At 44.6% G+C, this 13,864-nt stretch overlaps 1 protein-coding gene and 1 pseudogene across 1 annotated transcript in view; one reads left to right on the top strand and one right to left on the bottom strand.

The window, feature by feature from the left end:
* The window catches only part of LOC135090637 (apoptotic chromatin condensation inducer in the nucleus-like), a 107,173-nt gene that overhangs the window by 79,069 nt on the left and 14,240 nt on the right, over positions 1 to 13,864 (top strand).
* Positions 6,388 to 10,661, bottom strand: LOC135090411 (uncharacterized; annotated as a pseudogene).

The raw sequence follows: 13,864 nt of genomic DNA on the forward strand, positions 1-13,864 counted from the left end.
AATGCTGCTTGTATGTGTTCTTGTGGCAAACATGGCAGGGCAAACAGTTTGCGTATGAAACTCTGTATAGAACCCTTCTCTTTGTATGCAACGGCGAGTCCAAGATCCTGTGTCTTTCTCCAGATACACTATGCCCAGTGGAACAGGCATCCACTCACATGAATATGAGGGAAAATCGCTTGTATGCCTTTCCACATAGCCCGCTCAAAGTCAGCTACAGCCTTCTGGAGTTTGTTTTCTGGTATCAGTTCTTTAACAGCGATCATTTTGTTCAGCGACCATTTTGTAGTCTTTGGTGCGTCTATGTGACATTAAAGCAAATAACAAAGGTACCTGTTTCGTATTTTTGTCTTCTCCTCTCACAAATGCATGGATGGAGAACAGCTGGTAAAAAGGCTTCGAAACAATCTTAAAAGTAGCATCCATGTACCATGTTCTTGCCTTCTTAAGCACTTCTAGCTGCTGGGTTATAGCGAATAGCAAATGTCTGGCTTCATCAACGTAAATGTCTCATTGGAGGAAGTTAGGTGGAAGAAAGTTTTCTGAAATGTCAAATTCAAGGTCCTTTGGATCCTCGGGAGGCATTGCTTGTTGAAGTTGGTTGGCCCGACGAATAAGTAATCCAGGTTTTGGTACACTGGCCTCAGGGTCTTCAGGTTTTATTTCTTTCAATATTGCATCTTCCACAATTGCTGCTGCTGACCTAAACACATCTTCTCTTGCCTTATTCTTTATATCAGCAACGATCTTAATGGCCTTCTGTTTTCCTGGTTGAGCGGGGTGGCAGTGATTGTGGAGACCAGCTGTGAAGGTTTCACCATCTTGAATTACAGTAGCTTTGCACGTTGTGGTTTTATTTCGTACACTACATCGCCACGTGGTCTTTTTTGGCCCTGCATGTCTGTTGCTTTTTATGTTGAAAGTGTTACCATTGCTGTCCACCAATAGTGGCTTACCTTTCAGAGAGGCAGTTTCAATTACCTCGTAGTGCAGGTCTGATGACATACTTGAGGTCAGAGAGACATTAGGAATGTGCTTCTCTTCCATTACGTCTTCATCTAGTTCCTGATGTACGTGGAAAGAAGTGCTGATGTTGAATTCTTGATCTGCTTGTACTTCATGGCGCACGTCAAGTGATGTAATGGAAGTCACAGACAGATTAGGAGTGTGCAATTCTTCCATTACTTCTGGCTCTTGATGAACAGAACTGCTGATGTTGAAATCAGGAGCTGTAAGACAGTGCACAGCGCCAGTCCGGAAGCTCCCATTCCCCTCGCTGAAGCCGCCTGTAGTCTTGAAAGCTCACCCCCGTTTCACAGAGTCTGTGTTGCCACCTATAGCAAAGAAATAAAGCGGGTATAAGCAAAAGGGGTCAGCGACTTTGATTTCCCTGTAATTCCATCATTTCTTTTAATATGTAAATTACATTGAATCACTACGCAATAATTTACAGAAAATATAGATTTACTTTACTTTTATGCGATTATAGTATCTCTTGAGTTGCTCAGCTGTCCTTGGTAGGCTATCTGGGTTCATTGCCATAAATTTTTTTCTTACTTCCTTCTTAAGGCACTTTTTTCGTGTTTTAATTGTCACTTTACTACACGTAGATTTGGCACCGCTGGACCCATGGGAATACCCCAACTCACCCCCCCCCAGAAAGCTCAGTTAAGAAGGGTAATATATATATATATATATATATATATATATATATATATATATATATATATATATATATATATATATATATATATATATATATATATTAAAACATTAGTGACAGTATATAATGGAAATAACAACAAATAAGTTACCTTGAACAGTTATCACACTGGAGTGCATGGTGACGGCCAGTGACCACCCTGTCACAAACTATACAAAGTGCAGCTGCGGGCTGTTTAGGGCGAACAGAGCGATGGCTTGGTGTCGTCATGATGAGGCTTTAAAAATAATGATTCCACCAACAGAACGGCTTTTGACATGACCTCGCCTCTCTCTCTCTCTCTCTCTCTCTCTCTCTCTCTCTCTCTCTCTCTCTCTCTCTCTCTCTCTCTCTCTCTCTCTCTGAATGGAATGGGCACACACACACACACACACACACACACACACACACACATTGTATTGTATTCTACGTCTCTCTAGAAGATTGGACATGTACAGGAGCCCCGATTTATATTATTTTGCCGTTTATTTTTAATTGGTATGTATGTGTGAGAATTGAGAATGTAATAAATACGTGTAAATTATTATTATCGTCCTACAAAATGGGGCCGTCCTGGTAAACAAATGGCCTTCCTGGTAAACACGGGGCCATGGGGGAGGGCCGTCGTGGTTAGGGGCCGTCTTGACCTGCTTCGGTGAGCGGATGTACTGTAAGATAAATTTGGAAAATTTGAGAAGAGAATAAGTGTCTCCAAGCTTGGAATGACTCTGGAAATTATTTCTGAGGTGAGTGGTGAAGTCTTCAAAGGTAGTGAGAGAAGCAAATTTGTCTGATTTCATGAACAGGCCAGCAAGACGAAGGCTCATGACATACGTGATTTTAAAATGAATATTTTTCCTTATCAGATGTGCCTGACATCGAACACATTTCTCAATTCTCAGCATAAACTGATGAACAGTCTCTGTGCCAGAGACCAGAAAAATTAGGGAATTGATGAAATTCGTGTATGAAGGTGATGTGCGGAGCAGCAGTGGTTTCAGTAGGTATCGTGATAGGTAGTGGAGTAGATAGTATAGACCATGATCATGTTTGTATAAATGACATGAACTGCACAGATACTCAGAGAATAATATGCACAGAAATATAAAACACACACAATAGCACACAATATGATAACACAGAAAAGCACACAATATGATAACACACACAATATGATAAGAGAATAGCACACAATATGAGAACACAGACCACGACAAATAATAATGAAAGACAGAAGGGAATGATAGAAACACTGATAGACAGATAAACAGACAGACAGATGGATGGCAGAAGACAGATAGGCAGACAGACAGACAGACAGCTAAAGAGTGAGATAAATAGACAGACAAGCACCACTTAATAGAAGTAAGAGCGCAAGACAAGAATAATCAGAATCAGATTGGATGCATAAATTTGCGGCAAGGAAGTGACAGCAGATGACTGGAGGAACACGGCTGGGGCAAACGTGGGGAGATGACCTTGGATGAGTCCGGCCAGTGAGAAGGTGGTGACAACTGGTGAGTGGAGCAGCCTAGGAAGATGATTGATGAGGCCTGGCCATGAGCACTGGTTGAGAGGGTGATGGGTGAGTGTGGCTTGGGGAAGGAGCCAAGAGACACCCACACCTCAGAAAGAAGCAGGAACAGTGACCAGTGAAGAGGAGCAGGAGCAGATGGCGACAGGGTGTGGCGCCAGACAGGTGTGGCCACGGGAACAAGTCAAGTGCGGCGGAGATGAAGGACAGGGGTGGCCAGGAGAGAGAGAGAGAGAGAGAGAGAGAGAGAGAGAGCATATGGGGTGTATGGTGACCCAGGATTGAGTGCGGTAAGAAATAACGCCTCGCAACTTGCCTGCGATGGGGTGTGATATTTGTGACTCAGCGTGTACTTGATTTATGAGCCAAGAGTTCATGTGTCTTCGTTCGCACAACACCGCTGTCACCACTGTTTCCAGCGATTTCTGTCCACCCTTTGTTTTGATGTGAATGAAAGTGAGAGTGTCTTGGCTGCCCGTTGCCACCACTGTATCGATAGATGTTGTGATACATGCCACCTCTGCTGAGATGATGCTTTCCATCGCTGGATCAGATGAGGAGCTTGGTGTTGTGGTAGTGTGGAGGACCAAGTAGTGAGCTTGGTATTGTTGGCAGCGTGGAGGTCATGGGTGTTGGTTGATATTGTTGATGTGTGCGAGTAAAAGACACAATTTGTAAAAGTTCTTGATTTAATAATGGAGAGAATGTACACAAGTGATACGAGACACAGTTGATTACAGACGTGACGACTGATTGTACACTCCCTCTGAACTGATATAAGCTGGACTGCTCGTGAACTGATGATGAACTGAGCAGACTTTCCCAAGACAAGACTGACTCTCTCAGAAGACTGACTGACCGCGACTGGGACTGGATTCTAGCCACACATGCAGGCTCTATTTACATGAGTGAAAGTGGATCATGAATACAACTGGGATGAAGAATGACCAATGAGATGCCAGGAAATGGGAAGAATTGACCAATGACAGTGGTCGTTATTTTGGTTTTATTATAGTTTAAGCCATTACACACTACGTGGTAATAACCTACCTCATTTTGTTCTTCTCACTATTCACATCATTTCTAATGATTACACTACTTGTCGGAAATTAATAATAACGCCACAATAGGCCTGGGAATGCACAACGCTCTCAACTTTTTCTAAGTCCACAGGTAAACATAAATGGTGTATTGTTGCCTGAACTTCAGTTGTTAGGTTAGGTTAGGTTAGGGTTTTATTATAGTTTAAGCCATTACACACTACGTGGTAATAACCTACCTCATTTTGTTCTTCTCACTATTCACATAATTTCTAATGATTACACTACTTCTCGGAAATTAATAATAACGCCGTGGGCCGTGGGTAGAGATTGGGGACATTGGCTTAAACTATAAATTTACCGTTATTTTGGCCAATGACCAGGGAAGAAGACTCGGAGCAAAGGCAGGTGTTTTTCCCAAGGACTGTAGGGAAAGGAAGGTGTGAATTCCCTTGAGAGGGAGAGAAGGAGGAGAGAGGTTAAAATTAAAACAGACCTGCTGGCCATGGGCACACATGGGATGAGTAAATGAACACACTGCATGTGGAATGTGGAATGAAATGATATATATATATATATATATATATATATATATATATATATATATATATATATATATATATATATATATATATATATACACAGTGGAGGAAAAAAAGGCTGGCCGAGTAGGAGGCCAACCACCCTTTATTTCTTTATTTGGCACCATCCATTTTTCACTTAAGAAAAAATGCCCCACGGATGATTGATTACATAGTAACCTTACCCTATCACTCACTCATCAGTTGCAATAGACATTGTGTCTCAGTATCAATCAAGACAGCACTGAGGATGTATTGTTTGACTGCAGCCGTTCTCTCACACGCCTAGCAATTATTCTTGTTTACCTTGCTTTATCGTGTGTGACATTCATACCTCATGAGTGGGAGGCCCCTTGATCATGATACTTGGGTCAGTGTGATTCAGTATCACAAATTAGGCCTTCAAACAAAGGATATAGTCAAGGAAACCGGTGTGGGTGAACGAAGTGTTCGTCACTTGGTTGCCAAGTTGAGAGCGTCCTCCAGTGCTCGTGTACCTACTCCCGCTAAGAATACTGGGAGACAAATAAAAATTAATGAAACTTCGCTCAGAGTTCTGAAGCGGTGCATGGATGTCACTCCCACCCTTACGGCAATGAAACTTAAGGAGGAAAAGCCCCAGCTACTTGGTTATGTGACTGTTAGGACTGTGTGGTGTGATCCACAAGCGACTCAGTTACAAAAATGTGCCGGCACGTCGAAAACCTACTTTAAATGAACACCAAAGGAAAATTCATAAGGCATTTGCTAAGAAATATTTAGAATGGCTATTAGGAAAGTGGCACAGTGTCCTTTGGACTGACAAGTCTTTATTCATATGAGTGACACGAAGGGAAAGATGGTGTGGGTAAGGAAGGGTGTCAACATGTCAACAGGGATGACCCCAAGTATTGCACCCTTATGGTATGGGATACTTTTGGGAATAACACCCTCCATCCTTTATGGTATGGGATGCTTTTGGGTATGGCCATTAGTGGTGCTTTAGAAGAATGTCATGGTAAACCAGCAAGTTTATCATAACATCTTGGAAAAACACTTGGGGGAGTGTTTTGCTAATAGTGGTGCTGAGATTCTCCATCATGGTGGGGACCCAGCACACAGACCCCACTCCATCAAAATCTGGCTTCAGGATAATGAGGTTGAGTATATTCCTGACCTCAACCCTATAGAGAACTTGCGGAGTATTTTGAAAAGGGAGCTGAGGGAAAGAGACACCTCTACAGTGGAGAAATTAGAGGCTGAGTTGTGTGCTGCCTAGAAAACGATTCCTGCCTCAACGCTTCAGCATCTGGCCGACTCCGTTCCAACACATCTGAGGCAGAAAGTAAACACAAAACTTGCTTTTTGTCTTTACTTAAACTAAGTAAGATGACACAGTAACACTTGGGGCCGGGAAAGAAACTCCGCCGCTGCTCTTGGGCTTGGGACATGTTGGCAGGTGGGAAAACTTGTGGTCAGCTGGACTAGTTGTGGCCATGTCCGGTGATCGGGACACTCTACCCGTCCGCCCACCCTCACACACATCTGAAACTCGGGTCGCTGACGTCACACCTGCGTAAATGGCGCCACACAAACACCCCACGCCAACGACATCTAGCTAACATTTAAAGATCACCACCACCACCAATAACACAACCATCAATCATTATAAACAACCACTCAATAGCACAAATAAAGGACAAAGGTATATGGTTGAAGGACACAACCACACACACGTGCACGTACACTCCCCCCTGATATACTAATCACATAGATCACACAATCGAGGTCTCCTCAGCCTCAATAAATGCCTCGGCAGTACATGGTCCAACTCAGCAGCATCCTCTGAGTCAGTCTCTTCACTCTCTTCGCTCTGGGCAGGAAGTTGAATAAGAAGTTCCTCATCCTTGCCGTCTGTGGCTATTTCAACTTGGGATTCCGGCGAGTAGTAGCAGCAAAGATGTCTGATATGGCAAGGAATTCTGTCAACTTCAACTGCTTGTTCCGATAAAACTCTCGTGACTGTTCCTTTTCTGTGCTTGTCATCACATTAAGCATTGGGTGGCCTCACCCACACTTCATCCCCAGCTTGTTAGGTGTTGTCTACTGCTTCTTTCTTCTGGCAGTGGTCCAATCCCCAAACTCTGACACTGTACTGGTACAGCACGTTTACAGGGGCGGTTGATGGTGTGTGATCATCTCGAGGGATTAAATTATATACACTGCCTCTGCTACAGAGCAGCCCTTCCTCACAGCAATAACTTTCACAGTTTGATGGCATCTCTCAACCATCTGATTCCTGGAAGCAGCATATGTACATCTAAATCTGAGACTAACACATCACTATGCCACAAAGTCAGCAAAAGACCTGCTACAAAAAGCAGTGTCGTTGTCAATCAGCAATTCTTCCGGTGCTTCACGTTCACAAAACACGGCCTCTAAATGTTCAACAATGCTCGCACTTGTCTGAAGTCTCATCTGACGCCAGACAGCAAATCTTGATAGTCCACTGTCTGTGAGTGTTAAGTACGGGCGTCCACCACAGTGAGTGATGTCCATTCCAACTCTCTGCCAAACTTCTTCCATGCCCAGGCATCCCTTCCTCCACATCATTGGTACTGGGTCGATGGACTGACACGCCTCACACCTAGTGACAACAGCGTGCACCTATTGTCTCGTGACTGCTGGGTGCACTTGCTTCATGAAATAAAGTGTGCGTTTGATACCTGGATGACCCACAGAATTATGTATCTCTGTGATGACGTCTTCGGTTATACCAGCGCCAGCTGCACACGCTGAGTGGATAGCTGCATGGTAGGCAGTGGACTTCAACCATCGTTGCAGCACACACGTTAGACTGTCAGCCTTAGAATTGTCAGAGGAGGGGACGAGGCTAACTGTCAGCTGGAAGCCACACTCCTCAATCAGCGACAACACTATCCCCACTCTCCTCCTGATCAACATCTCACTCGCAGCATTTGTTTTCAGCCTTGTCCTGCCCGAGAGGCCATCCGAGATCCAGTGATGCACTGTCAAGGAATCTGTCAGCAACTCCAGCTTCTTGACTTGCCAAGCCACAGCAAGGTTCAGGCCTTTAATGTCTGCGTCCAACTCAGCTAGATTAATGTGACATGAATCTTCTTTGTGCAACCAGCTTGCATCTTCGATGATGTGCCCACCAATCTCTATAGCAACAGCAAGTGCCAAAGAACTAGCATCGACCGACACAAGTTTGCTTTGTCACCTTTGACATCCCACCTTCCTTGCACTGGATCATTTCTTCTGACCTCACGCACAGTCTCCTCCATAAACCGTCTGGCCTTGTCAGCGACGACGTCATCCCATCTCTCCATGGCATGATTAACTCTCCGCTTAATGAAAGCAGTCGCCACCTACAGCCAGCCACACACAGGGAAGTGGCCCGCCAGCTTGCCACAGAATGAGAAAACTTCGTCGCATCAGCTCACTCAGCACATCACTCACTTCACTGTCTCTTCTCCAGACAAGACTTCCCCGCTCCCCCTAGACCCTCAGGCCTAACACTCGAGCTCCATCAGCAAACTGTTCATGCAGTTTACTTGTCAAACCAAAGTTCCTGAGATGTTCTTGCACATGACTGACCTTGACAATTTCTTCATTTACGAGGATGTCATCGATGTACGCTGACGCCCCCCTCGTCACATCTGGATCTTGTGAAAGGATTCTGTTCAATACCGCTTTCATAGCTAGTGGGGCAACATTCAGCCCAAAACCCAGTCGTGTCAAGCAATACCTCTTGCCCTTATAAAGGACGGTCTGCACATACGTCCGAGTGCACTGTGAATGTGTCGATATGTGTGTTGAGTTCTCTAAAGTCCATAAAGGGTTGCACTTTCCTTTTGTTATGTTGTACCATTGCCATCAAGGGGATTAGACCCTTAGCTGCTCCAAATTTACGTTCGTCATATAGAAGCAGTCACCCATCCTCGATCCACTTTCCAAGCTCTTCTTCATACGCCTCCCTGACCTCGTGGGGAACGCTGTACACCTCTACCTTATTCTGCAGGACACCAGGCTCCTTACTCTCCGACCACTTCCAAGCTACAGTCCAAGAGTTAGTCACAGGATCATATGTCATGGTAAAGTCAGGTTCATCAACTTATTCCACTGTGCCCGTTGCTGCGCAAATCGGTGTTTCGTCTACACCGAAACGCACACCACACTGACAATCAACCACAACCCCTCCAAGTGCCCTGATGCCATCCATGTCCAAGATAAATGTAAAACCAAGGGGCATCGAAGTAGTGACATTCACACTTAGGATCATTGAAGCCCCACTGCTCAGCTGAAGGCGCACAGAACCCGTTCCCTCACACTGCCATTCCTCTCCATTAACAGTAAACAATTCCACGTTTTGCAGCACGAGACATGGGCAATGCTTTGTGAGCACTCGGTATCCATTAATGCATGACACTGTACGCCCTCCACACTCACCACTGCACTTGGCAACGCCTTGCTCACTGACCACCGGGAGAGGAAGCTGGCACTGACGCCCCCTCTCCAGGCACGTTTCCCAGACGTGCAGAGACAATGTGGCTCACAACACCTCACTGGTAACACCTTCCTCATTGCTGGAAACGGCTGCCACCACTTTGCACTGTACCACCACTCACAGTCAATGGCGATATGATTTGGACTGTTGCACGCAAAACATCGCTGACTTGATCCAAGCACTCCAGGCATAGCGGCAGAGTGCATCGTGGCTCCAAAACACACTTTTGGTGACTCCAGTGGGCTGTCTTCTCTGATGACTGCTCTCGCCCAGGAAAGGATCTGATCCAAGTCCAGGGCCTCCATGCATGACCCAGCCCTGAGCAGCTGGTAGATACTCTCCAGCAGTCCAGCTACGAAGGCACATGCAAGGGCTTTGTCGGACATCCCACCAAACGGATGCCAGACGCTGCAGCTCCGCTAAGTACACGTCCGGTGACTCCCCAAGGTGCAGCTTCCTACCAATAAACTGTTCATAAGCCATGTAAGGGTCCACAGCAAACGTGACCAGCAGCACCGCCTTCACCTTCTCAGTGCTCTTCCTGTCTTCCTCCACCAACTGCAGATACACAGCAAAAGCACCACCAGTGAGTCGGAGAGGAATCGTGCTCGCTATGTCATCGACTTTCCGGAGTTTACACATGAGTTCCAGCTTTTCCAGCCACTTGACCACCAACTGTGTGCCACTTCCATCATATTCCAGGATCAGCTTCAAGTCAAAGTGTCCTTCCATACTGCCTAGATAGCTTGAGGCAGAAAGTAAACACAAAACTTGCTTTTTGTCTTTACTTAAACTAAGTAAGATGGCACACAATAACACTTGGGACTGGGAAAAAAAAAATTCCACCGCTGCTCTTGGGCTTGGGACGTGTTGGCAGGTGGACTGGTTGTGGCTGTTTCCGGTGATTGGGACGCTCTGCCCGTCTGCTCGTCAGGTCGCTGACATCACACCTGCCTACGTGGCACCACACAAACACCCTGTGCCAACAACATCCTGCTAACATTTAAAGATCATTAACCACCACCAAAAACACAACCATCAATCATTATAAACAACCACTCAGTAGCACAAATAAAGGACAAAGGTATATGATTGAAGGACACAACCACACGCACACACATGCACGCAAAACGTCTAAGCAAGATCAGGAAGACTGGTCTTTCCTCAAATAAGTAGCCAGATGTAAGTATTACATGATTTTATTGTTATGTTTTTCTTAGCTTTGTGAGCTATCTGGGGAGTTGTGAAGGCAGCGAAAGTTAGCAAGGCTTATGATGGAGGTAGAAATTGGCAACCCGGCCAGCCTTTTTTTTCCCTCCGCTGTATATATATATATATATATATATATATATATATATATATATATATATATATATATATATATATATATATATATATATATATATATATATATATATATATATATACCGTATTTTACGGCTTATAAGACGCTGCACCGTGGAAGACGCACCCTTATATTTGAAAGAGATTTCTAAAAAAAGTTATTCTCATACAAGAACACATTCACCATAACTTTTCTGCTTTCTAGCATTAATGATAAATTGATGGAAGGTCATTATTTTCTGTTCATATTCCTCGGACATCTTTTGTGATATTTTAGTACTTGTTCGCAAACTTAACCCGTTTCGCTTCATGAAGCGAAAACACCAAGACACAGTGCCCTTGAAGTCTTCTACTCCCATGTCTGTTGCAAGTTTTCTTGCTTCTATGATTATCATTTTTGTTGTAACTGCAATCCCCAAGTTTCTGTGTTCCATTATCCACGTGCACAAGTCTTTTTCTAACTGTGGCCATTTTGCTGGTACTTGACGTAAATTGTGCTTCGCCTTGTTTCCAGTTTCTCTCAATTCTTCTTGTTTCCTCCACTGCTTAATCATTTTTTCAGTAGGTGGTGGTCCAAAGTGTCTTTCTGCAGCTCTGTTTCCATGTTCTTTGGCATATTGTACAACTTGTAGCTTGTATGCAATAGTATAACTAAACCGTTTCAATGAAGTAGCCATGGGTGATAATTTCAGGACAAAAGTTTGTGACACGTGTGACAGCCAGGTGGTAACTGATATATTTAATGGCAAAAAAGTGTGAGCAAACGTTTTGTTTATGCTTCGAACATAGTGTGAGCAAACATTTTATATATTTCGAGCATAGTAAAAGCAAACGTTTTATATGATTCGAATCAAGATCAAGAGTGGAAAGGCTGCCGCCTGCCGCTGCCAGTACCATAATAAACAGAGCGTGCTACAGGGCAGAGGTTATGCTTAAGGCTAAGCTTGTGGTTCAGCTCCAGGAAGGATTATGGTATTGGAAATACTTGTAACAACCAAGTACTGAGTTTACATCATATAAAAGGTTGAATTAAATAGTACTTAATCTAACATCATAGCGTAATGACTCATCATACAAATCCACGTCGGTATCAGTCAAGTGTACAAGCTCCCTTGAGCCTGGGTGTTGCCTCACAATAAAACATTCGTCTTGAAAGACGCACTAGTATTTTTCAGGGTATTTTTGGGAAAAAAAAAAGTGCGTCTTATAACCCGTAAAATACGGTATATATATATATATATATATATATATATATATATATATATATATATATATATATATATATATATATAGAGAGAGAGAGAGAGAGAGAGAGAGAGAGAGAGAGAGAGAGAGAGAGAGAGAGAGAGAGAGAGAGAGAGAGAGAGAGAGAGCGGATGTCATACCTACAAGCTTGGTTTGCAGGGTGGAGCAATGGTCAGACATTCTCCACCCATGTCTCTCCTCACCACACATGAATGCTGCGGCTGTCTCACCTATGTTTGGGTCTACAGAGCTGTCAGTGAATTATACCCACATACCTGCTGTATCAGTCTGGAGAAAGGTACAAGTACCATTGGCCATTGCAAGAAGCATCTCATGTGGGCACAGCGACCTCATGCATGGTAGTGGTGTGATGTAGATGCTGGCTATTGCTGCTGCCCGCAGTGGAGGTTCTGTGTAGCTCTCAACCTGCTTGTCCTCACCTCTGCCAACTAGGTCCACATCCTGGAACATGACTTGTATGCTGCACACCATGCTGCACAGCTACATCTTTTCCGTGAAGAGCCTGTGGGCCTGTGGGAGAGTATCAAGAAAATGCTGACATGCTAGATTGTTAGTCGGGCTGTTAACTATTTTGGCAGTAAGTGTGGTTGTTAGCTGCTTGATCCTTAATGCTTGAGGGGGCAGGCCAAGCTCGGTCTGTAGTGCTTGGATATTGGTTCAACGGGACACACCAAGTATGTATCGCAATGCACTATTCTGTATTGTTTCCAGGCTCTTCCAGTTGCCATCAGTAAGGGACATTGGTGTCACTGCTGCATAGTCAACCATGGAGCAGACAGCCTGTATACTCGTATAATACTGACGCAACATATGGTGGGTTGCCCCAGCCCGAGTGGTTGTCATTGCTCGCACGACGCTCAGTCACATCTTAGTTCTCTCTTTGAGGTACTCAGTCTCTTTCTGAAAGCGCAGTCTTCCATCCATACCTCAAGGTACTGGTATACAGGTACCCACTGGAAGCATACCCCTTGAATGCGCAGGCTCCTGTCAGGTATGGGAGACATTACAGCCATAACCTGTGACTTCTCAGCTGAGATCTTAAGTCCCAGGTCCCTGCATGCAGTGGCTACTGCATTGAGGCCAGTCTGTGCCCTGGTAACTCTGTCTCCTTGTCGTGTAGATATAAGGGCCAAATCATCAGCATGGCTGAGGCTAGATATGTTTTTGTGGTAAGGAATGCTCACAAGAGCTTCCATGAGGACGTTAAATAACGTGGGGCTTAGGACTCCTCCCTGTGAAGTGCTGTTCTCAAACTGCTGAACATTTGAGACATTGCCCTGAAACCTTACCTTGACTTTGTGGTCGCTGTGATAGTCGTGGGTCCAGTTGAGTAAGCGGCCACTAACTCCTCTCACCGCCTGTCTATCAGTTATAGTGGTTGGTGAAGCCAACTCAAATGCTTTCTCTAAATCAAGGAAGACTACAATGGTTGGTCTGTTATTTACCTCTGCAAGGAGAGGATGCTGTCAACAGCTTTTCTCCTTTCAGCAAAGCCATATATTTTCTGGTGTGCTTCGGCTAGTTTCCACTTTAGGTGATTCAGAACCATTCTCTTGGCTGTCTTGACTATGCAGCTTAACAGCAAGATTTGTCTGGTCTTATTTGGCTCTTTGGGTTTTGGTATAGGGTAGATGATTGCTGTTTTCCAGCTAACCGGTAACTGTCCTGCCAGCCAGGAGGCGTTGATGAGAACACACTCTTGTCTACTGGACCCTTGCTTCTCAGCATGGTGTACATTATTTTGTTCTCACCTGGAGCAGTGTTTCTACTTATTTTCTCAGCCCTTTGTAGCTCATGTAGCATGAAGGGTTGGTTGGTTGGGGCTGAGCGCCCCTTCACTGCTCTGATGCATGTGAATTGCTCTGTGAGCAGCTGCTCCTGGCATCT

The sequence above is a fragment of the Scylla paramamosain genome, chromosome 35, assembly GCF_035594125.1.
Source record: "Scylla paramamosain isolate STU-SP2022 chromosome 35, ASM3559412v1, whole genome shotgun sequence".
Classification (NCBI taxonomy): Eukaryota; Metazoa; Arthropoda; class Malacostraca; order Decapoda; family Portunidae; genus Scylla; species Scylla paramamosain.